The following is a 23,612-nucleotide window of genomic DNA, read 5'->3' as shown; positions in this document are numbered from 1 at the left end:
GAGGGGTCGGAAGCTGCTGATCCAAAACCGTTGCTGGGTGGGTCTGGGGGGGATTTCCGTGACACCGGCCGGGTGGGGGCGCGATGAGTCAAGCGGAGACGCGCGTGGGAGTGGAGGTGAGGGAGAGGCAGGTAACCCTGTAGTGCAAGGACCCATTGAACAGAGGCACGCGGGAAAAGACTCCTGGGGGGCTGATCCACTGTTATTTGGGGGCTCGCAATCCTTTCCCCTTCAGAGGACTCTGCATGCCAAGATTCTTCAAGCAGAAGCCTCTGGAACCTTTATCATCCCACTGTTTCATTTTTCCCCTTGAATCCTTCAGTGCCCATGTCCCCTGCAGTATGCACCCTGGGTTTGGAAATTTTCCAGATGTCTCAGAGGTTGGAGGGTCACATCCTGTAGAAATGCCCCATTGGGTCTCCTTCATACCTTAAGTAATGATGCTGCCTCCTTCCCAGGAGAAGGGGCTACAACCTTGAACCTCTATTTGACTCTGTGTGAGTCCAGTTTCTCTAACTCCTCAGGCCTGGTTCCTTTGTGAACGTTTCCCCCCTAACCCCTTTTCCCTCCTTCCGGTAGGGTACTGAACAGAAATCTGTGCTCCTGTACTCTGGCAGAGTGTGTTTCAAATCTGGCAGTCTGAATTCTTAACCCCGAAAGGTGTCTGTTTATGCAAATCAATTGTGACTTTTCATGGATGTGGCACTTTAATGACTTTGACACAAGCAACTGGCCCCGGAGACATTCACTTTGGCTAATTTCATAGCTGAAGACCCAGGGTCAGACAGGCAAACCACCACATAGCTCAAGGTCACCAGCCTGTAAAAGGAATTTTGAGACTAACTTCAGCTTGGGCAGGGGCTCTGGCATCAGAGCATGGGGGGGGGTGCCTGAATTCACTTCCAATCCTCTCTTCATTCTCTTAAAAATAGTTCTGTAGTATGTGGTTTGTTGGGTGTCTCTAACTCCAGTTAACAGATTTCGAAATGGTTGAGACAAAACACCAGCTGAAGTAAGTTTTTCAGTTACACATTTGGCAGTAGGAAGTACATTTGCCTTTTACAAAAGAGAAAGATAGAAAAGACCAGGGTCTTTTGACATATATCAGTGTGATGTGGATGAGGTTGCAAAAACAGAAAAAAAATTCAAGAATGCTTTGTCACAAATGGCCTCGGATGAAACAGCTTCCAGGAATGTCCTCTCACCCTTAATTCCCTCAGACCGGTTTATTTTTGGTAGCAGAGTGGCCAGCAGCAAACACGGTTTTAAAATAATTCTTGCAGGCCCCGGGAACTTACCACGCTGAGGAAATGTGATTGTAGATCAGTGTTGTTTGGGTCTTCACCTGTCAAAATTGCACTGCACACATCTATATATTATCCCATTCTTAGAGTTTTCATAAGAATTAATATAATCAGAAGCCTAGATCATAAATTCTTAAAGGGACACAAAATTTATATACAATGCCAAGTGATGCAATGTATTGCTAATAAATCTCTATGAGATATGACAAAATATGTTTTTAAAGGACAAAATGAAGCAGAGCTTGTCTGGATAGGGATGCAGTAAAACAGCACCTAGGTGCATCCTTTTGGTTGCCGATTTCTGTGAAAAAAAAATCCAATAGCTGAATAACAGAAAAGTCCGTTTCCTTAATATGATGGCTAACCACGTAAAATCTGAAGGAAGCATTGTTTCCCATCTTCATTGAAATCACAGGTAAATTTCCCTCCTCCACCCCCAAAAAGCTTGTTTATGGTCTTTGCTTTACCTACAGAGTCTTCAAGGGGCAGTAGAAACTGTAAATTCTGACCTCTGCTGTAAAAGTGTGGAGTAATGAGAGACATGGAGAGAGGAACAGCCAACACCCAAATGGAAGAGAGGAAAGAGACATAGAAAGGATGGCTGAGGAAGGACACCACAGCTCCGATGGTCACCAGAAGCTGATGTGCATCAACCTAGTTTTTTAAAAAATCAAGTTTTATCAAGTGAATGTTGAAAAGTATATGAAACCATTCTTAGCTTATAGAAATAAGGATAAGGCTAAACATAACATAGCAGATTAAACAAATCCATTATAATGCTCCCTGCATTCATCCTTCAACACACGGGCTGTTTATCTATAAAGTATAAACCCTTCACATACCACTAGTCAAATCTAAGAATGGGGGAGGAAAGGAGAAAAAGCCAGGCAAGTGTCAGGTGCTTTTTTTTGTGGCATTCCTGTGTGTCCCTAAGAGTTTCTTCTGCAGCTTCCCTAGTGTGCACACCCAGGAATTCGATGCTGGGGAAAAAATAACAATAACAGAAAATTCCTTCAAGAATTCCAACAGAAAAATCACTTCAAGAGAAGATGGTTAGACAGAAGTTAATGCCAGCCATGGCAGGTGGGAGTGATTTATTCTGAATCTGAGCTAGGCATGATGGCCTTGGTATGCCCTTCAAACAAATAAAGATAGCTGGGAGAGCTTTTTAAAATTGCTCTTTTAACTCTTTTAAGTGTAGCTCTAGAGACATTACAAGGCTGTTCCTTTGGCACTTTTAGGATATGTTGATGCCTCCAAGGAAACAGAACATAATACATAGTATTTTCAGTTGTCTCCACATACTCAGGAAAAGAAACTAAGAATCCAGCCTGTACTTCATCCCAGAGAAATCATCTCTCTAGCCTTCTGCTGTACTTGAGGGTGGGGCTCTACAAGCATCTTACCCAGCACTCACCTGTACAGAGTTTAGCTTTGTAAGGCACCAGAAACTAAGCAGTGTCCGTAGCCTCAGAGTAGCATGGTTCCATATAGAGAATAATTTACAACTTCCCTCCTCTTCACTTAACCCTAGTGTCTCATACTGGCTTTATCATCCAAAGCCACATCTCACGAAGCAGGTCCCCTCCAAAAATAGAGGAGACCCCAAACCATTTCTCCTCTTCATTATTAACCAGAAGTTAATTTGCTCACTCATTCTGCCATTCAATCCAGAAAATGTCATTCTTGCATTTTATTTTCATATTAGTGCATGAAATTAAAAAGTCCTTCAAAGGTAGTTTCAAAATATATACCAAATTCTACTACTTCTTTTCACTGCTGTGCCCACAGCCCCAGTTCAGACTGCCATCCTGGTGCACCTGTACCGTCAGCATGGTTCCTGATTGCTTTTTAGCAGATATCAGTTCTCCCATAGTTTGAGAACACTCTTTCTTTCCATCACTCTCGTCTTAGTTACCACATCTCCCCACAGTTTTTTATTTCTGATAATTTTTCCATGCTTCTAAAGGCTTCCAAATCGATGACAGCCAGGTCCTCTCTTCCTTTGTTATTCTCACTGGTCCTCACCAACTTAATAACTCCGACCACAATCCTCCAAGTCTCTGGTCTCACCTCAAAAAGCTCTAGGATACCCAAACTCTGCAAACAAATAAGCATCGTCAAAACTTCCTGATTGTGACCAAAACCACCCCTCTTCAGCACCCTCCCCAAGGGTTCTGAGACCTTGAACACAAGAAACTGGTCTCTTAAAGAGGGTGCATGATTTGTAAAAGATCATATTGCAATAAAATGTAAGGAATCCTTGTGCTTTCCTCTGTCTTGAACCTTGGAAACACAAAAGAGTTCTTCCCCTCAGAGATGTAAATACCCAAAGTATCTAATTAAAACGCTGTGGACGTCTGCATGCACAGGGCATCCAAAACCAACCTGCCATCTGGAAAACTGCGGAATCGATGTCACTTGACAGGTCAGCCAAGCTCTAATAAAGCCATCTTTGATTCTGCCCAGCTGAAATTATCTTGTTTGCTACCAAACTCATACATTAAATGTTATTTTATGCTATGTATCAAATGCTATTCCTTGTGTTGTGGCACTAAATATGTTTCTATTTGTGCCTTTCCCATTGTTCTACATTTTAGCCCATTTGAATTGAGTCTGTCTATGCATATACAACCTTTTTCTTAAGGGCTATAATTACTATGATGCTCAGTAAGCATGAATTAAACATTAAATTAACATAAATTTTAATTCAAAATATCTTATTTTTAATCTATTAATGCACTTTTAAACAAGTAACAACTTAAAAAGACGTATGTTCCTGCCATGCTTGGGTAGAGGGCAGAGGAGTCAGCTACAAGACTTGGTAATGCAGACAACCACTTCATAACTAGCTTGATAAAGACTCAGGGTCCCTAGGAACCATTCGAGAGCTACAGCGCGTACAGGGGAATTGCCAAGTTTCCTTACTCTTTCCCACTTTTCTCCTGATTGCTGACCGCGCTACCAGGACATCAGACCTTGTTGAGAAGAGTGGAAATCAAAAACAGGAAGCAACACGAGTTTGCAGGCTTTCACAGGGATGTCAATCTGTCTGCCGCAGTGCCTACCATAGAGGCTCTCTTCAACAAAGAAGGGAACCAGTTCCAGGTTTACACCAGACCACTAACCCCAGCGGCCTCCCACTGCGCCATTTCCCAGACCTGGCACATCCCAAAGGAGGGTTGTGATGTCCCCACAGTACATCCCACCCTGAGGACTACCCAGTGAAGATCCCACCAATAAAAATGCAGAATCACTGTGAGTCAATACCAATTCCTCAAAGGGAGGGAAGTCTTCTTCCCAGAGGAACGACTGCTTGGCTAATAAAAATCCTCTTTATGCCTACTTCTTGGATGTAATCTGTAGCTTGTAGCAACTATTCTATTAACTGGCTTCTGCTATCCTCCTGGATTCCCACACCCACACAGCTAGCCCCCTCCTCAGCTAAGGCTATAGCATGGAACTGTGCATCCAGATATACTTGTTATTGTGGGACAAACGCAAGCATTATAAAAACTTTAGTTATACAATGGGTGCCTACGTGATAAATGTATAAAGGCTTGAGTAAAAAGCATAAATTAATCATTTATAAACATTTTAGGGGTCAACAAGATATCTCAGAGGGTAAAGGTGTCTTCTGCCAGGCCCAGTGACCAGAATATGATACCCAGATCAAAAGAGAGTAAGGGGATCAATACAAATTGTACTCTAACCTACACACACACACACACACACACACACACACACACACACACACACAAATAAAATAAAATTTAAAATGTAAAACTATTAAATACTCCAGATTGATCGTAAAAGAAAATGTTCAATCATCAATTAGCGAGTAAAATCTGCTGCACGGTGCCCTTTGACTGATCTCTTAGTGCCTGTAGAAAAACTGAGAAGATGGGAACATAGGATTAAACTCATTGCATAGACTAAGAGCTGTAGGATTGAAAGTGTTACGGAAGTCCAGAGATGTAAATAATTCTCTATGGAAAAGGGCACTCGTTGCAATAAAGCTTCTCTGAATCCATCATTCGAGCTGGGTTTACGTGACAGACAAGAATATGTTAGAAGTAATTCAGCTGAAACAAATCAAGGGACTAGAGAAGCTGCTGGACATGTATAGTAAGTTTAGTATGAAGGCTAAAACACAAGGCCTGGAGCAGCTGTGATGAAAGCAGGAAAAAGTGCAACAAGGGAGAAGAACAAGGACTTCCTGCTCCAAACCACCCCTGCAAGTTCCAGCATTTACCTACCAAGGAGTCAACTACAACCCAGAGCTGAGAATCGGGAAATGAACAAGCGGCCCTCTGACAGATCACCTCAGTCCATGCCCTGAACATTCTCACAGATTTATATGTTAATATTTTCACTTCTTCAGGTGACATGATATGATCTTCTTGTTTTAACCTTAAATAGAACCCTACTAAATATGCTCTCCCAATTTTCCTGCCCACAGAATACTGCTAACAACACATTTGGAAATGTAAGCAATACCCCCAGCATTTCAAAATAACTGCAAATGTTAATCCACTCAAAAAAATTAAAGCCAATCTCTTAAAAAATATTTCAGCAGCAGGAGTTCATTTCTGAGAAAAAAGCTTTGTGCATGCTTGAGTTAGCTCCTGGAAATATGGCCTCGTAGCTTCCACACTCACTGGCATCTATAATGAAGAGTGTGAGTATCCAAGAAAGTATATAGCTTTTGCATATTACTCTGGAGAGCACAATTACTTAGCAGGCACCATTCCTTCATTCAATCATCAGGACCTTAATATTAAAAAATGAGTGCATTGCCCACACCACATTTGTTGGGCACTGAAGAGGCTTCTCATGGAGTCTGTTAGCCATTTGGCCAAAAAACTGCTCTTGCCTGGACTTTTTCAGAACTGGACCAGCAGAAAAATGACTGGTGAACTTGCCTAAAGTTGAGATGCTCCTTCAGGTTCCTGCTTCATGAAAGAGTCTGCCAGACATTCTGCAGGGCACAGAAGAAAGTGACTGACAAACTGCCAATATAGGTAGAACTGTCTTTAAAATTTCCTGTTTCATGGAAAAGTATGCTAGATACTATGGGCCTGTAGGCTGAAGAAGGATACCCTGATGGTACAAAAGAACTTTGGGTGACTGCCCAGGCAGTGAGATGTCTCCTGTCAATTCTAGAGTTTTTGGAAGTTGCTTATAATGCACTTCCTGTTTACTTAGGTAATATATCTTTCTGTAGTCTTTGATGGAGTTGAAGAATCTATAGTTATAGTTTTTCTTAGTTATGATAAAAGATAGATACAGATATTGTAACTGCAATTATTGCTTAGTACCTATGTTGTTATATGTAATTTCACCATGTTAAAGATAAAGCCTTCCTTTTTATTTAAAAAGAAAGAGGGAGGTAGTGTGGAATTCCCCTCTGTGTGCTGTGGTTAATAAAGGAACTGCTTTGGGCCTATAGCAGAGCTTTAGGGGAACAGACCTAGGAGGGGCAAAACTAAACTGAATGGTGAGAGAAAGGAAGCAGAGTCAGGGAGAAGCCATGGAGCTGCCACAGGAGATAGACACTAAAACTTTAGCCCATAAGCCACAGCCATGTGGTGATACACAGATTACAAGAAATGGGTTAAATTAAGATATAAGTGTTAGCCAATAAGAAGCTAGAGCTAATGAGCCAAGCAGTGATTTAAATAATATAGTTTCTGTGCGGTTCTTTTTGAGGCTGAGCAACCGGGAACTAATAAGCAGCCTCCTTCCAACACATGACTTCTCACTGACTCCACCTACTTTCTCCCAGCATTGAGCTTAGTTTTCCTGCCTGGCTCTATTCTGCCCTATCACAGGCCAAAGTGGCTTCTTTATTCATTAACAAATAAAAGCAGTACGTTTACAGAAGGATTTCCTACAACAGGTTCACATTATGCCTCCCACTGTCTTGACAAGACCACATTATCACTACTTTCCACTTCAAGTTCCCCCTCCTTCTCCACCAACAGATCACACATCATTTGAGGGCAGGTCATTTATATTCATGCAACTTTGATAGTTTTTCCCTGGTGCCTGGTGCAAATGTCTAACCCATAATGGGTTTTCAGGAAAAGCTTTACAAAGGGAACACATAGAATGAAGTGATTGCAACATTTTCAAAAATTCATCTTAGAAATGAATGAGCTTTCAACTACATGAGCAATTCTTTTGCACTTATTGATGATAACTGAAATTAATTGCTCATTTACTAGGTCAGGCACTGTTCCAAGTGCTTCATATGTGCTAATTTACTTAATCCTTGTTTCAGGGCCAGCATCCAGGTGCCATTATCTTCATTATAGTGAGGAAAAGAGGGGGTCCCAGAGAAAGGGAGCTGCCCACTCAGTACGCTGGTTACAGAAGCTTATGTTTCCACTCTGGCAAATCTGTTCTCAGCCTATTCCAGCACCAAACTTTATGTGCTTCTTATACTAATAAGTCCATAGTAGACCAACTCAAGAGAGCTGCGCACCTCATAGTTGCAGGACTATGGCTGAGAGCATCAACCAGCTTTACCAGTTTGAATGGCAACACAACTTCCTAGGGTAGCATAATCTTCTAAAGGCATTTGTGATGGTTAAACTTGATTGTATGGTTCAATTAGGAAGCAAATGATATTAAGAAAAGCAAATACTGGATGTGTCCATGAGCGTATTTCCAGAGAGGAGGAGCCAAATGGAAAATTCTGCTCTTTACCACTATAATTGTTTAAAGCTTGGAAACTACTTTTATTTCTATAATAGAAAACTATATAGTTTTGTCTAATATAGTTTTGTCCCAGCTTTCTTTTTTTTTTTTTTTTTTTTTTTTTTAGTTTTTCTTCGAGACAGGGTTTCTCTGTAGCTTTGGAGCCTGTCCTGGCACTAGCTCTTGTAGACCAGTCTGGCCTCGAACTCACAGAGATCCGCCTGCTTCTGCCTCCCGAGTGCTGGGATTAAAGGCGTGCGCCACCACCGCCTGGCTGTACCAGCTTTCTGTAAAAGGGACTTGTCTTGAAGCACCCTCAGGATCTAGGTTCTTTGAGCCTTATAAGACTCCCTTGTATTTGCCTTCCATGAGCCTTATTTTTAAGCATCTTTTCGTGTTTCATGCATTTTTCAATGATCATGGTTTGATCATGCCATAGTTTCCATGTACATATATAATAACCCATATTCTGAGACATATAGAAAGCTGATTTACTATATTAGTAATATCCAGAATTTAAAAAGGATGTCATCTATATTACATACCAGAACGCAGGAAATTTCTCCCACACCAGAAGTAATATAAGATGAAAAAGTAGGTTTATGTATACATAACCGTTAGTAGAAGTCCATCCATCATGAGGTAGGGATTTAGTTCAGGGCTGTGTGCATCCTCAGCTCTGGGAACAGTGAGTATCTAGACATGGTAAATGCTCAATAAATATTTGTAGAGAGAATCAATAATGCCAGTCTGCTCTACCTAGTGCTTGGGAAGAAGCTGGTTTCTTCTCACCCTAGCCTTTCAAGTGGAATTTTTGGACGGGCTCTACACTCAGAAGACACAAAAAGACTAGTGGGTGTTTGACTCATATTCAATGTAAAGAGGATGGTGAGCTTTGGATCCACTCCTGCTCTGGATAGGGAGTGAGCCAAAATAACGCCAGCTGCTCCAATGTTTGGAGCTATGGGCAGGCTGTTGTCTTAAATCTACATACATTTCTGGGTTGTGTGTCAAGGAGTGTCTCAGTATGTAACTTCATCAAACTGTCACACATGAGAAAATGTGGTCTGCTTTCCAGCTCCATGACAAAGCCAGTAAGGTTCAGCAGTAAGAGATGCAATGAACTTCTCAATAGTCACAGACTAAGAAATCCCTGAGTCATAATGAATTATTTCAATGAATTAGGCAGTTCAAGGGAGCCATTGAAAAGCTGAGAACCTCCAAAGAATTGGAAAATGCCAGATGGAGGTAGCATCCGTGAGAGGCTGGAGTAAGAGAGCTCAAAGTGCACATCAGTCCCAGCCAGGACTAACGGATGTGACAAGAAAGGGCTACCACACATACCTACTTCTCTCATCACCCTACTTTTACCCAGAATAGCTTCTGGCTATAGAAAAAGATGAGCCATGGGGGAAATGTGAAAGAGACAAGAATTAAGATCATCCCCATATGTCCCAAGCAAACTCTCTTCACATTGGGGTTGAGGACAGGAAGAATTTAGATCATCGCCAGACACTAAACATTTGAATGACTGAACTAAGATGTTAAATAAAAGTGGGGCAACTGATCAAGAATGGGCCAGTAAACATTACCAAGGGTAGAAAACACTAGCTACCACCACTTCTCAGCACACTTCAACTACATAATGCAGCCTCATTTTTGCCCCCTATATGAGTTGTATTTATTAAGAATGGATTTTACAAAGACAGATATGTTATCTGGAGTTTTGTGGGAGGAAGGTTCATTTTTGTCCTTATTTAATCAAGGTTTAGTGGCTGAGATTTCTGTGAAACAAAATAAATAAGAAAGAAAAAAGACACAGATTTGTGCAGTACAAATTGTGTAGGACACAGGAGGCTTTCTGAATAAAGACAATAACCACAGAAAATTATATTCTCTTCAATCTTTGCCTCTGATGGAAGAGTAAAGAGGCAGGACAAAATAACTATCTGGCAAAAGGGTAACCTGACATTACTAAATTGGAGGGGTTAATCAAGGGCTGTACATATTGTTCTCTGTGTTCCTGAGTCTTAAGAGACAGAAATTTCCTCCCTCAAGGCAAAGGGATGGTATTGGTATCACAAAAGTCATGTGACCTGAGTTACAAGAAGGTAATAGTATTCTTTTACAATTTGTATCAAGAAAAAGAAGACAAAAGACTGGGAGGAAGAGGGGCCAATCAGGCCTTTCTGCTTCCACTCTTTGATCTAATGCCAAGATGCCATGTTTTAGATTAGGGTGACCTCACCCCCATTAGTATCTATTGACACCTACACAGATTGTCTTATGCTCACTGAGGAGGGAAGAGAAGCTCCAAGACTTGGGAACAGAATACTATAAGTTAATAGCAGAACCCCAGGGTGGTGCCAGTGGTGTACTGAAGACTTTGAACAAGAATTCCTAAAATATCAAACTCCCGAGTGCTAACAAAGAAGAACTGTTGACCAAAGTCTCTGCTCTGTCACAGGAAGTAGAGGTGGGGTAACAAGAACAGAGGATTGTAGGATGAGGAAAGACTCAGTCTGCAGTCGTCACCCAGACACAGAGGAAGCAAGGTGAGAATGCCTCGCTGAAAAAAGGTACATGCCACATGGTTGACATAGACAAGAATAATGGGCTAATTTAAGATGTAAGAAAGAATTAATTTATAAGAAGCCTTAGCTATTAGGTCAACCAGTTTATAATTAATGTAGAACTCTGTGTGTTTCATTGGGTCTGAATGGCTGAAGGATCAGGCAGGACAGAAACTTCAGTCAACAAAGAACATTCAACAGCTATAAAGATGAAAGTATTTACTGTATAGGCCTTCACAGAGAAGAAGGAATCTCACCCCCTACTTTCAACAGCACAAGATCCTGAGAGAAATCTGGGGTTCAAGGAGATGAAAAAGCCTTAGCAAACAAACATTCCCTGATAAACATAGCATGAGAGGATGTGATGGGACCTAAGAAAATTGTATTTAAGAAGGACCAGACTGAAAGAGAGTGGGGGAAGGAATCTTTAGCAGAGCTCAAATTGGTGTTCATGTTTCTGCCCTTAAAAAATAATGGGTGAAGAAAGGATGGGGTGGGGCAAGAAGGCTAGGCCTGACCTTCTGAGACTGATGGCATGAAGTAACATAACCACACTTCTTCAAAATTACTTTTTGATTCTGCTGACAGAAAGAAAATAACAGGAGTGGAGGGTCATTGAGTAAGTATGACATTTCTATCTGTGTTCTATCAGAAAAAGACAGCCTACAGTAAAATGTCTGCCTAGTTCCCTATCTGAAAAGCAATGAGTTTACAAATGATAACAAAGGCCTAAACTCATTCTCATCCTGTGGTTCTTAATAAGAACCAACATCTACCCAACTCCTACCAGCTAGGGATATTTAGCAGTTGTTTGTAAGCATTTTCAAAATTTTGTTGTTACTATATTTAGTAGGGTAGTTCTTCAGATATCAGGATGTGTAGACACCAAAGTTGTCAATGAGCATTGTATGACAAACACTGCCCCCCCACATACATATATCATCATAGCAAAGATATCAACATTATCAGTGTAGAAAGACACCGTCCTAAATAATAGTGAATTTCTTTAAAAGATATTAATATAGCCGAAAGAAGCAACTTTAAATGCCACTAAGTGGCAGGGAAGATGTTCAGTGTATTAAATGCTTGTTGTACAAGTGTCAGGGGGATGATTAGACTCCCCCTGGACCCATACAAAAGCTAGACAGGCATGGCAACTTCCAGTAATTCCATTGCTTGGGAAGGGATCCCCAGAGCAAGATGGCTAGCTGAATAAATGGGAATTGTCAAGCTTCAGGCTCAGAAGAGACCCTGCTTAGTAAATGCAATGGGAAGCAGAAAGGATGACATCAGAATGAACACATTTGCACATGACATTCCCATACACATTGAATATCTATATATAATAGAATGCACTCTGCACATTTATGCAAAACATGCCACTGAAAACCAAAGCATCTACACAAAGAAGGATATGCTAAAAGTTTCAGAAGTTTAAACAAAGCAACAGTAAGAATTTAAACACTGGAGGCTGTTGTTGGATTTTTATTTCTTGACTTGAAGGAAATAGAAGGTTTAGGACAAAGGGCAGTGTCTGAAACTCACTGGGTAGGCTACGCACAACACAGAGACTTATGCTTAAAGTAGAAGTTAATTTAAAACGGAATAAATACAATGCATGTGGACCAACAATATGGCTCAGCATGTAAAGCCACGTGCCACCTAACCTATGGCACACACGGTGAAAGTTGTCTTTGGCCTTCCACAGATGCACTATGGCATGTGTGCATCCCCCGCAGCAAAATATGTATGCATGCATGCATGTATGTGTGCATGTATGTATGTGTGTGTGTGTGTGTGTGTGTAGAGGGAGAGACAGAGAGAGAGGGAAGGAGGGAGGGAGGGAGAGAGAGAGAGAGAGAGAGAGAGAGAGAGAGAACAAACAAGTGTATTGAAAGCAGTGTAATTCAGCGTGGTGCAATGGGAGAGGAAAGGCATCTCAGATGAATGAAGTCACGTCCTTTCGCTCATCTCTCATTTTCTCCAGTGCTCCGTGCAAAGGTTTCCCACTGACTTCAAAGGACAGTTTGGGTTTTTGCTGTGGAAGCTGAAAATTAGACTTTGAAAATTATAGCCCTCGGTGAATTAGATTTTAAATCTCCTAGAATGTAAAAGGCATGCTTATTCAATTTGTGCCGAAACTCATGTACTAAACGGAAACAAACATTTTGATGATAGTTCGGGGAATGAAGTTTGTGCTCCTCAAAGGTGACGCTGGAAATGAATTGACTAGCAAAGTGCAATGCAAATCAAGAACTAAAAAAAGTAAACAGAGAAAGGAGAAACAATAGTCAATGCCATATAGAGGACAACTGCTTGGTTTTTTAAATTTCAATAAACATTTTTAATATTTGTATTAATTACTTGAGAATTTCATACTTTGTATTCCATGATTACCCCAACTCTCCCCTTAAGTTCCCCAGATCCACCTGCACCTCTCTCTACCCCTGCAACTTTGTTGTCGTTGTTACATCTTTTGCAACTAAGGCATTATACCCGTTGCCTGTAGCGCTGCAGTGCATTGACATTTCCTTCCCTTGGTGATCCTTCTACCCCAGTTTGGGAAGTCTTAGTTTTGTGTTCAGCATGTGAGATGGTGTCCAAATGCCTGGCTTTGGCATCGCTGTCTCCATAGTAGATAAAGCAGAGCCAGGCAGGTAGAAGTGTGGAATGAACAGGGTCTGGGCAGTGGCCAAGCCTGGCATTGGCATCTGAGATATTCGTAACCATCCCAAGAGCCCCCTACTCAGCATGATCCTGCTGGAAGCCAGGACCAGAGCCGGCTCTTCTCCCAAGTGCAGGAGGGGCTGAAGTAGTTCTCTGCCAGCATTTGCCTTTTCAGTGTCTGGCACATCCCAGACCTGCTTTCTCCAGTTCTGCTCAGTGTGAAATTTCTTGGGGAGAAGCTAAATTTGGGGGTTAATTTGCACTATTACGAGGTTCTCAGCGATGAAAGCATTTCTAACAGTTTATTAGACCGCTTCCCTCTTACACTCCCAAGCCACAAGTTTTGTTATACAACTGGCAGGGGCCACCAGCTTTCTAATACCTATGGATTCACACAGGTGTCCCTATTTTATTATAACGGGGTTTGAGAAGGGAAAGTAATAGTTGTGTTTTTCATTTGCTAAACTGATTTGAAACTTCTGTATCTATTAAGATTAGCAAGATTCAAAATAAGATTCCATTTACCCTACAATCTGTGTAAAGTACCGTGTCTCTGTTCCCTCATTTAAAATATGCATATATGTATGCATATTGTCATGCATAAAACATGTATAGAATATTCTAGGTACAATTATTCTAGATATAATTATTTTATCATGTATATTGCAACATTTTATATCTTGTAACAGAAACCTTTTATGTGTGGTCCAATATGTTTATGTGAATGTGAATATCTTTATGCCTTCCAGTAATAAAGCTAGCACAGATACATAGTATTAACCATATACCTTGGAAGCACTGCATATATATTAACCCATAGTTCAGAAGAAGAGAGAACAGAGGAAATTGGAAAGTGTTTTAAGCAGTGATGAAATACAATGCAATAAACTTAGGGTGTGTTTTTTGCCATTAGGCTTCCTAATTAGCTATTGCTCATTCTTAAAAATGTTTTTATTTCTGATCATTTATTTTGGATTTGGTTCATACAGAACAGTGCCTCAGGCAGAGGTCTTATGAGTTATTTCAGTATTATTATTCTAAGGAGTGGAAACAAGGCAAAGGGCAGAGAGACGGTCTTCTGAGGATGTGCTACTACAGGGGACACAGCCAAGTCACACACTCAATGCTTGAGGCCTCTCTGAAAGAATATAAGCTTCACTTCAGGATGGCCTCAGTGGGGACAAGGAGGAAGAGGAAATTCTTCATTGTCTGTCTTCTTCCTTATCTCTGGGACATCTTAATTTCTCTGCTTTGGCAGAGACTGAACTTAATCAGCTTGCTTCTCTCTGGGAAATTCCAATTGCTTCTGTGATTGCTCTAAAAGGCACTGGAGACTGCAGTGAGGTCATAAAAGCTCATCTTTATGTTTTGTTTGATACATCAATTTTCATTGATATTTATGAGATTTTATCATCATATCTATGTATATATACATGCACGTGTATATATGTGAATATACATATACATGTGCAGGCATATGTTTTGTAGCAAATAACTCCTGAAACCACCAGGATCTCCAAGTGGTAAGTGTCTTTCTATGCTAATGAGTTATCTGATCTATGCTAAATAGTTGTCTGATGGCTGGGGCCTAAAGATGTGAGTGACTGTCATTTCATAACAAAGCACCCATGGGCTTTATCAGACTGAAGAGTAACTGGATACATGGAGATTCCTGGAGAGGGGTCCCCTTCCCACATGCCTAGGCCTGTGTATCTCTTCCATGTCATTCTTTACCTGTATCTTTTGTATTATCATTGTAAGTGGTTAAATTGTAAATGACCATTACCCTAATTCCTGGACAGTGTGAATCACGAGAAGGGCTGTGAACCCCCAACTCATTGCTAGGTGGAAGTGTAAATAGCAACTTATTATGTGTGAATGGTAACTGATGAGGGACTCAGTCCTGTGGAATCTGTCACCAGGTTTGTCAGCTTAAAATTGAGTTAGAAGAGACCCCGCTTGTGTCCATTGCAGACTCTACTGCTGAAATCCTGGGTATGTATGAAGAGAGGTTGCTCAATACACACACATTTTGGTTCCCAGAGGCGATCCACTTTGAGAATTATTGTAGGGACACTCACACTCTGATGTCTTCCTATACATTATACTCCTTTTTTGTAATCAATAGTTCTAAATTTGATTACATCTTCTCTAATAAATTTTGGCTAAATCACCATCATCATTTAAGATGCTTGTTGGATTTTTAAGACAGCTTCTGTTGTGTAACAAAAGCCTCTAGGATGTGGTAAATTAGGACAGACCGTGCATCATCTCAGCCTCGCTGTGGATCAGGAGGCTGGGTAGAGATCACCTAAGACCCCGCTACCAAGACAGACACAATTTAAGTTCATCAATGACTGTGTCTGTATCCCCACGCCCATTGGAAAGCCCCCAAGCTCACTGGGGCCTTTGTTGGATGAACTCTTTTCCCTCTGGATGTTTGTGCCCTTCCTGTCTGTGGGCAAATGTTAAGTTCCTTACCATGTGGGCATCTTAACATTGCAGTCAGCTTCAGGTAAGATGAACAACTGAGAGAAACTCCAGCAAAAGAAATCAGTCTTTCATAGTCTCAAGTTAGTAACGGCGGGCTATTGCTTTTGTTGTATTCAGTTTCCTCAGAAGTGATTTACTGGGCTGCAGGCATATACAAGGTTTTAGCTATGTGTGGGAACAAACTCTCTAGGTGAGGAAGAACTTCACGCTTGTGGAGAAGAAGCGTTACTGGCTTCCTAGCAGCTGGAAGACAAACACCCAATCTGCACTTGTCCACTTGGATCTATCATTGCAAACTTTAAAACAAAAGCTGCTTTGCTGCTGCAGTGTGACAGGGGCATTCAGGCTGGTCTCAAATGTTTGACCTCCACACTCAACTTCCCAAGAGTCAGGATTACACTGTATGTGTTTTCAAGTACAGCCTCCTTGCATGTTTTAATGCTCTAAATACAGGCATGGATAATAGAATTCTCTAGAGAATGGGACTCTTAAGTCAGCAAGCAATTTTACAAACTAAGTAGAAGCTGTTTTTAAGAACGAAAGCAAACTATCCACAAGAGTGTCTTAGGAGCAAATCACTAGACAGTGAAGCAGCTTTGGGAAGTTGAAGGCAAATGCTTAACCATCGGATCCTTTGAAATTTATCTTCATTTACAAGTTTTGCTGTTGCCTTGAAAAGGCCTGCTCGTTTAGAGAATGTAGGCCCCATGTCCACATATGAGACCATCAGGGTTGAACATCTGGTACTTTCCTTGGCTCCCTTACAAAAATGTGGGCTTTTGATCTTTCTTCCAAACCAATTTCACCTGTGTTGATTACTGGCATAAACATTATCTTGATCTTAATTATGTATTTCTTTCCTTTTATTTCTTCCTCTTTACCATTTAAATCTAATTTCATAGATTTTTTTTTCATTCAAGTGTGAGTTTCTATTAAGACTGCCAGGGTGATTTCATAGTGTGCAGTTATTTAAGATAATTTGCCAAGATTTTGAAAGAACTGAAGGTTTATGAGTAAGTGGATGCTTTGTTTGCAATGTTGTATTTAAGATAAAATTAAAAGGACTTTAAAAAATCACAGTTCTTTCTCATAGAATAAGAATCAGGTGGACCTGCATATAAGTATCTAATAGATGACAACATGAAAAAAAAATCTATGAAGAACAATTTAAAGGCATGTTCTAGCTGTTTTTCTTGTGTGGCTTGGTTTTCTACAGTACTTTTATTTTATTTTTTGGTGAAGGGATGGAATGAGGGGTTGTCCTAGCATTCTGAAGCACCCTGACCTCCACACATTAGGTGACAGCAGCGATTTTCTTAGATCATAACAACCAACACTGTTCCCAGATGTTTTTATTTGTTCCCCCAGCCCGCAGTGGACAGAGCATCCCCACGAAGCCAGCAAAAGAAGACTCATCAAAACTCCATACTATAGATCACAGACAGGTTCCCATCCACAGGGCACTTCTACCAACATGCTGTATCCGTGAGAAGAGATCAACCCATCTGCCAGAACCCTCATTTGCAGAACCTCTGAGGTTTGATTTTTTTCACATCTATTTTATTATATTTATTTTGAGAATTGCATCGTTAATGTACCACATGCTGGAACATTTCGTAGCATGACAATGAGAACCCCTGAACAGACAGAAAGTGAAACGATTTTTTTTTAAATAATGGAAATTAGTATGCCGTGTTTTTCCTTGAATGCTTTTTAAATTTTCATAAATTGCTGTACAGCAAACTATTTTGTAAATGCACTCATCCTCTCACGCGTTTAACAAATATTTATCAAAGAATCACTTTCGGTGACATCATGTTGGATTTTAGAGACACATCAAAATTGATATATTGAAGCATAATTTGCAGATTGTTTCCTTCATTTTCTGTGTAATCTAACCAGTTGCTTACTTTTGTGAGGTGATGACCCTGGCATGACCGTCACTCTTGTGTTGGCATCTGCTCATGTCCTTTTCCAAGACTTTCTCTTCTCTCTCTCATTTCCTAAGTTCTGCCCACATCAGGCATAAATGCAGCTCCACCTCCAGAGTAAAACCTGATCGTATTCCACATCCAGAAGCATGCTCATCCTAATGGCCCCCATTTGAGCTCTCAATATCACATGCTGCCATCCTTTCTCAGGGTATGATCTTTCCTTCTGCTCTGTACTGAATACAGAAGCCCTGAACACTTAGTATGTTAGAGCCCCCAACTCCACTCATGAGCACATCCACACCTATGATGGGATCAACTGAACTCATAAGTAGAATTTCATTGAGCAAGGCATTTCTTAAACTGACAGCCTAGATGTCCTTTGCCTTCCTCTTCCCAGTTGCTTCTGGAAGCCAGAAGGTCTAATTCATATTCTCTCTCTCTCTCTCTCTCTCTCTCTCTCTTCTCTCTCTCTCTCTCTCTCTCTCTCTCTCTCTCTCTCTCTTTCTCCCCCTCCCTCTCTCCTTCCCACCCTCCTTCTATTTGTCTACTTTCCCTCCTAGTAGCTTGAGTGTCACGTGAAAAACTGAAACCACTTTTGCGAATAAAAGGGAAGGACCCTGGCTTTGTCCTAACTTCGGCTGCACTAATTCTCCTCTCAGAGACTCCTGTACACAAATGTTATCTCCTTACTTCCTCTTCAGTCTCCATGGCCTTTCCTACTTCCTCCTCCCATTATGCAGTCCTCATCTTCATCCTGTCTTTCTTGTGTTCTAGTAAAATGTCCTTGAAGTAGGTGAGGACTCATGTTGCTAAATAGCAGGCAATTTTCAGTTTCTACTTCAGCAGCCTCTGTTAACCAAGCCAGCTACCTAATTCCTCCTGCTCACATATAATCACTTGGTTTCCCCAGTTTCCTCCCTCTTCACCTTGTAATTTCTTCCCCCTCTCTCGTCTTCTCTGGAAACAAACGTAAAGTGTCTCTTCTTCCTAGTTCCTGCTCCTCAGATCTCCTAAGAAGGGCATTTCCACAGTAGTCATAGCATCATCATTCACCATGGATGCTTTCTTAATCTGTGGCTTTCCAGTTCTGCGCAGAGCTCAGAACGCATGGACTCAGCTGCTTCCTGGGTGATCCACCCATTTGTCCACCTGGGGCCTCGAGAACCACAGGTACAAGACCAGATACGTCATCTGCCTATTTGACTATATTTACCCTGTGACCTCATCTGAGGGATGACATCCCCTTCTCTGAGCTGCTCTGCCAGCCACCTCAGGACCAACCTTTCATATTTGACTGGCATTCCACATCAGTTCTGCCTTAGCTCAGGACCTCGGAATTTCTACCTGGAATCCTTGCAGCAATCTGCTTGCCAACTGATGGTCATCTCCAGCTTCACCCTGTCTTCCTGCCTCTTCTGTGTGCAGCCAAATCCGTCTTCTTATGAAAAGCATAGAGATCATGATTGTGACACAGAGTTGGTCTTCTTTGAGAATGAAGTCCATGTTCTCAAAAATTGCAGAAAGGACTCAGTGGGGCTCTGCTCTCTTCCTGACTCCCCTCCTCCTGTACCAGCTGCATTCTGGCCACACTGTTTGTGAATACTTCTCTGAATACTTCTCACTCTCACAGCTCTAAACTCTTCCAAACTTGTTGGCTCTCTTATTGTTGCTAAATAGCAGGCAATTTTCAGTTTCTGCTTCAGCAGCCTCTGTTTTAACCAAGCCAGCTACCAACTTCCTCCTGCTTATAATCCCTTGGTTTCCCCAGTTTCCTCCCTTCTTGTTGGCAGAGGCTGCTCATTCATTGCTGGCTCTCCTTGATTGGACCTACTCTCTCTTCTTCTATCTGCTTGGAACTCTGTTATACTTCCTTCTTTCTGGCACTATTTTTTCTCACTCTTTTCTGCATTCACTAGCCATACCCAGTTTAAAAACGCTCAACCCATTTGCCAACTATCTGGGCAGCCCCTAAAGGAAGACATCGCAGGATGCCTGGCCCTCTTCTCGCGACTCAGCCCGCCTGTTGCTCTGTTACAGCTCTTACTCATTGTCCCCTGCAAGGCTATCACAAAGTCACAGAGCAGGGCTCTCCTCTGCGGTCCTTAGGTCCTGGTTTACTCTCTAGGTAAAGTCCTGCTAGATTCGGCACTATCATTGCCTTACATCACCACATTTTGCCTGTGAGTGCACAGTATGCTGCTTCTGTCTCTTTTGCTGGTCAGCAAACTTCTATAAGAATAAGAATTTCTCTTTTCAAATCTTTCTCCTACCACACTCTCACATTCAGACACATAATGCCGTGTGGAACTAAACTGCCATATTGAGTCATATGTTGTCTTAGTTAGGGTTGCTATTGTGATGAAATCCTGATCAAAAATCAAGTTTGGAATAAAGGGTTTATTTGGCTTACACTTTCACTTTACAGTTTATTATCAAAGGATGTCAGGACAGGAATTCAAACAGGGCAGAAACCTGAAAACAGGAACTTCTATGTGTCGTGGATTTGTGCTGCATACTGGCTTACTCACCCTGCTTTCTTATAAAACTCAGGACCGCCAGCCGACAGATGGTACCACCGATGATGGAACAGGTCCTCCCCCATCAATCACCAGTTAGAAAATGCCCTGCAATCTTTCCTACAACCCAATTACTGAGACATTTTCTCAGTGCTGACGCCTTCTTCTCCAATGAGTCTAGCTTAACTAGCCAATACATATATCCAGATGAACCTAAATGATATTAAACAAAAATATCAAGATGCTGACCAGCAACAGGATGTCACCAAATTAAAACAGGTAGTGAACTGGGAATTTCAAGTCCTATCACATTTGTCCTTTCCAGGAACAATGTGCTATACAACCTTTACCCATGTAGTCTACAATAGATAGTTTGCATCACCTGTGTCTCTTCTCAACAAGGGCCAGTGTCCAGTCTACTAAGAGCTGAATTAAATAGCTACAGAACAATTCAACTCTCCTTGCTGTAATTGCCTGTTAACCAAGGCTATGCATTATTTATCCACTGGGCAATAGGATGTGAATAAATCCCCTACTCTGCCTCCGGGAAAGTGTTTATTTGGCCTTGAAAAATTCTGAATCAGGCCCGTTTGTGAGCTTTCACACTCTGAGAACATCACCTGTGATCCACTAAACTTGGACGCATCTGCATAAATTTTGGCAAAGTTATGACTTAATCACTTCAATACTGGATATATGCCCTTGCATGTAGACAGATTTTGGAAGCAAAGAGGATTTTCATATGATTTTGAAGGTAGTTTGCTGAAACTATTAGCTAATCCCACTTAACTTTTATTTCATCTTTTCTAATTTTTAAGAGTATTTAAGAGGTTTTTGTAATTGAAGTGTTGCACCGGTAAGGAGAATATAAATTGAAGCTCAGTAGGGTTTTACTTGTACTCAGGGTTGGTTCTGAAATCAACTGTTTTGGCAAAAGTCGTGTGTAAAACAATTACCCTTGGCAGTCCCCTAGCTAAACCAGACAATCCTTTTCTTCAAGTCCACCGCAGCCAGAGTCTCATGTCACCACACACTGTCAATTTGGTATCTGATATCAATCTGATATCAAATGAAGCTGCTGGCTTGAATTTAGGGGCTATCACATATAGAACAGACAATCTACTCTTTTTTCTAAAAGAAAAGTAAGGATGCTTTTTAGCAGTATGAGATATCCATGCAATCAAAAGCCAAGAGGATTGATTGCTGAGGCTGCAACAGATTTGTTTCCCATTTAGTTTGTACAGGAACGGATGATGTTTGATATCACAGACATAGCAGACAGAATCACAGCGATGTTCTCACGCTCATTTCTGTTGTGTAACTCCCAGAAGCTAGATGTGTGCTCTTTGTCACTGCGATGAAATTTAAATGTCCTCAGGTACCATGTCACAAATTTGTGGAAAGATGCAGCGGGCTTTCTCTTGATTTCACCCTAGCACTCTTGTGTGACATCGCCAGTCACACTTCCCTTCCGGGGTCCCAAAATACCCTTTTTGCAATCACTTGTGGAAAACTAGAATTTCCCCAATTCCCCCAGGTTCTAAAACATACGGAATATTTCCCTGAGAGCACTATCTGTTGCAGTGGCATTTCAATTGTATTTTAATAGATAAAGCCTGAGAATAAAACAACCCATTAGTCAGCCTTACAGACCAGAAAGGTAATGATAACCACACCTTTCAGTAGCCACAATGACACACACCTTTAATCCCAGTAGCCACAATAGTTGCCATAGAAACTGGGCATACTACTTTTAATCATGGTGGCACACACCTTTAATCTTAGCCCTAGAGAGGATTATAAAACAGGAGGAAACACTCTCAGATTCAGTCTCATCCTGAGATTCCTGGAGGCAGGATTGCCATTTCAGACTGAGGTGGAGGTAAGAGTCAGTGGCTGGCTGCTTTGCTTTTGGGTCTTCAGGTTGAGACACAATTTCAGTCTCTGAGATCTTATTAGTCGTGCTTCATTCTGTGAGTCTACTTTTAGGGCCATGTTGATACTTTTTAATAACTAATGATTTCAACTTTCAGAAACATCTGAAGAAATAGAACCTGGCATGTGGAAAGTGTTTCATAAATATACAACTGGGGACTTCTCATATGATGGTTTTCCACCTTCTCCTATCCTCTGAGATTCAAATACCACATGGACACACTGAAGACTAAGGAAGATTTTATATGACATATAGTTGTACCAACATCTCAGTGACGGATCTACTGCAAAACCATCAGGAGGTAACCCCCCTTCTACTCATTATCTCTCTGATCCTTGAAAAGTTGGTATGAGCGTTACTCTATTTTACAAAGAAAAGAATGGCTATTGAAAGACATTCCATAGCATATTCAAGGCCATAGCCACTGTAGGTGGTATAGCAGAGACACAAACAGCTTTCTCTGCCTCCAGGATTCCAATAGTTGTACTATACCATGCAATTAAAATTATCCATAAATTCCATGCTTCCTCTCAGCCTGTATCACAAAGATATTCTTGTTTATTTTTGAGACAGTTTTTATTAATCAAGCAAGAAATGTTTGAGGGCTGATTTCTTCCAAAGATTTGCATCTAGTTTATTAGATTTATAGCAAGAATTCTTGGTCTGGTTATTTAAAAAGAGCTAGGTGTTACTGTCCACACAAAATGTATTCTGTTTCATTTAAAGCCCTTGGTTTCAGTTCCATGTCCCCAAACAGGAGTTCTCAGACCTAGATTTTCTCTGCTTCCCATTCTCCACAGAATAACCTCTTCTCTCCGGACAGAAGAGCATAAATCCAGGCTAAATCGGAACAAAGGAGCAGGTTTGGGGTCACCGGTTCACATAAATACTTGCTGGCTATCTTTCTGTGTCCACCCCACACAGATCCAATCTGCAGAAGTAGATAGAAATTTCCATCTCCCCAAACTCCCACTTGAGGGCTTTTGTAATGGACCTCACCTTGACGTTCCCTCCAGCTCACGCTTCAATTTCCTCTGTGTTGCTAACTCTCTTACTTTCTAACTTCCAAAATTGCGTTGCTCTTGTGTTTATACCTAGACTTTTTAACTTGTGGATTTCTGCCTACAAAAGTCTCTACAAATGTTAACATTACGTTGTTTCAATTCCCCTCCCACTTGAGTGTTGATGTTCCATTTCCCTTTTCTCTTCCTCTCCAAGGGTTGTATACACCAAGGGTTACATACAGAAGTCCTGGCACTGGTTAGATCACACTTTAGCTATTGGATCCCAATAAGCCAGGTCCCAAGTGGGAAGGATGAACGGGCATCATGCTGAATAGAAAGAGTTTATGATTACTGAATAGCAACTAAATTACTGAATGATCCAGTGACTAAACAAATCAGATATCAAATACTTGATTTAAGGAAAACTGCACAGTGGCCCTGTGATTCTTGCTTCTCTGGAAGCTGCATCCTACATGGGAG

The sequence above is a fragment of the Microtus oregoni genome, unplaced genomic scaffold (genome assembly GCF_018167655.1).
Source record: "Microtus oregoni isolate MIOR12 unplaced genomic scaffold, Mior012 000040F_ref0000088, whole genome shotgun sequence".
Classification (NCBI taxonomy): domain Eukaryota; kingdom Metazoa; phylum Chordata; class Mammalia; order Rodentia; family Cricetidae; genus Microtus; species Microtus oregoni.
This window is presented reverse-complemented; position numbering follows the sequence as displayed.